The following is a 2,500-nucleotide window of genomic DNA, read 5'->3' on the forward strand; positions in this document are numbered from 1 at the left end:
GCAAGGAGCACCACCAGCACTCTAATATTCTGTGTTCACAGATACGTCTGTGAAGATATGGGTGGCTCCTGCTACTGCAATATCATTTGCTTTTCTATGATACGCCTAGGATTGTTAGATCATAGGCAGCCTTTTTCATCGAAAGACGTTCTATTACTATTTTGAAGGTAGGCTCCTCCCATGATAGAGAACAAGTGTATTTTGAGTGTGGATGATTACCCTCTCTATCAAGAATCGTGCTTTTTAATTGTAACCTGATTAGGACTTCCCCGCTCTGGCAGCCCAAGAGTTTCCATTGTTTTGGCCAAGTCCAACCACCAAGGCCTGTGGTACTGGGAATGGATCATATATATTTATCGATTATCTTACTGATAATTATAACTGTTCTCTGAGATATTCTTTCTTGAAGAGAGGGGCAGACCCGTTTCCATTCTTAGTTTCAAGCCTGGTCCACATGGGGCTCCCAGGTCAGCTCTCATAGCATTGTTTTGTGCTACTTCAAGCTTTTTCCACTGTTGTGATAGGCTTGTGAGTGCAGGTGCGGCATAGTCGATCACTGATCTGACTGCCTGTACATAATATGTGCGGAGGACTTGCAGACTGGCTTCTCCAGAGAGGGAGGTTAGCGACCTGAGGATTGTCGTCCGGGCCGCAGTTCTCTCTCTGTCAAGTAAGTGACTTCAGCATTAAAAATTTATGCGTGTCCTGGATTATTCCTAGATACTGATGTGTCCACCCACTATTGGTTGACCCTGCAATACTTTCAATTGGTTGTTGGGCTTCACTATTTTTATGGGCATAGCCTTTGTCTCTCACTCTCACTCTTGGTGGGAGTGAATTTTTTACCAATCTGCTTTGCCTCTTCACTGATGCAGTCTAAGCATTTGGGTACTTAGGCGCGCCACATCCCTTCCTTTCTGATGATGACAAAGTCGTCCGCGTAGTTTAACAGCCTACAGTGTCGTGGGAGTTTGTCTCATTATTCTTTCCATTAAACAGTTGAAAAATAGGGGGATGAGAATGCCTCCTTGCGGTGTACCGTTTTCATGTCTTTTGTATTCAGAGGCTGTGCCAAGAAGTTTCACTCTTGCTTCTCTGTTTATGAGATAGTTTTTGGTCCAAGAGAGCAGGTTGCTTTGGACCTCTTTGTCGATGAGGCAGCAGAGAAGAGCAGGGGCGCAAGCCAGTTCAAAGGCTTTTCTCGACAGATGGTCTGTCATTTAGTTGGGCAAACAGAGTGGTAATACATTCCACTGTGCCAACCCCTTTTCAATAGTCATACTTGTCACGGTGCAGTTTAGGCATTTTCCGCACTCAAGTCTATTGAGTGCCATTCTGTCAGCCGTCTGCTTTGGAGAGAAATGGGCTTGGATTAGCTGGAGCTTTGGGTTTTGGGATCGGAACTATGTCTGCCTTATTCCAAGCTGTAAGTCTAGTTTGGGAAGTCCAGGCTAAATGAATTAACCTTAGATATGCAGCGTCTCCCTATGGGCCGAGGTTCCTAATCATTTTATAGGTTATTTTGTCGTCTCCAGGGGATGTATCTTTGGAGGTATTTTTTAGCCTGATTGAACTCAGCCAATGTGAAAGAGGTATCAGTATCAGCGCCTTCTGCACATGCTGTTAGGATTCTGCGCCACCTTTCTTCCTCTAATCCTTTCTGCACTGCTAGTACATCTGGTGGAAGCTGATTGCTGGATGATCTTTCTGGAAGTTTGGTTGCCAGTACTCCAGCTTCCTGTTTAGGATCCTTGGGGTATGGGGCTTTTGATGTTTTATTTCTTTTAGCCCTGTGGATCTGCTGCTACATCTATTAAGAGAGGTGTTTTCACATCCATTCCAGTCACTATTGTTCTTTGATTATCCTGGTCTCTCGATGCACATCTTCCTTGACCTCACAGAGTAGGGTCCTGTTTCGGTCACTTGGCTACTGTTTGTATAGCTTCCTTGTGCTGTTGAGTCTATGACTGACTTCTTTGACACGTTCGCAATAGTACCAGTGACCTTTGTGGTGTCTGGTGGACTGTTTTTCAGTGGAATTGGGGGGTTTGCTGCACTTTGAATTGCTTTGACAAAATCTTGTTCTGCCTGATTAATGTCTTCGGGAACAACATAGTTTCTATGCCACTCTGAGATGAAGTTTTGAAAGCGGTCCCATTTTGCTAGAGCGAAGTTCCAGGCTTCTGGTGGTGGGATGCGAAGATGCAACTTTAAGGGCACTTTGTTCAGGGCTCGATCCCGGATTATAATACTGTAATAACAAATGTTTATTCAGGTAAAAGTACATAAATACAAGATGAGTTACAAACAGAATGTTGGATTTCTGGATAAGAGCTGGTACATACTATGCCTAAAGCCACTAATACGCACAGCGTTTCGAACAAGAAACGTTATAGTAAGATGAGTATACGTCATATTTGTATATTTCAGACCGAGAACAGATTGTACATCCATATGGAAAATAAGATAATTTAAAATTTAACTCATATTAATTTTATTT

General features: G+C 43.3%; 1 protein-coding gene across 3 annotated transcripts in view; it reads right to left on the bottom strand.

Moving 5' to 3' along the window:
- LOC123774812 (high mobility group nucleosome-binding domain-containing protein 5) overlaps nt 1-2,500 on the bottom strand; it is a 29,011-nt gene that overhangs the window by 13,118 nt on the left and 13,393 nt on the right. The window lies entirely within an intron of this gene.

The sequence above is a fragment of the Procambarus clarkii genome, chromosome 68 (genome assembly GCF_040958095.1).
Source record: "Procambarus clarkii isolate CNS0578487 chromosome 68, FALCON_Pclarkii_2.0, whole genome shotgun sequence".
Taxonomy (NCBI): domain Eukaryota; kingdom Metazoa; phylum Arthropoda; class Malacostraca; order Decapoda; family Cambaridae; genus Procambarus; species Procambarus clarkii.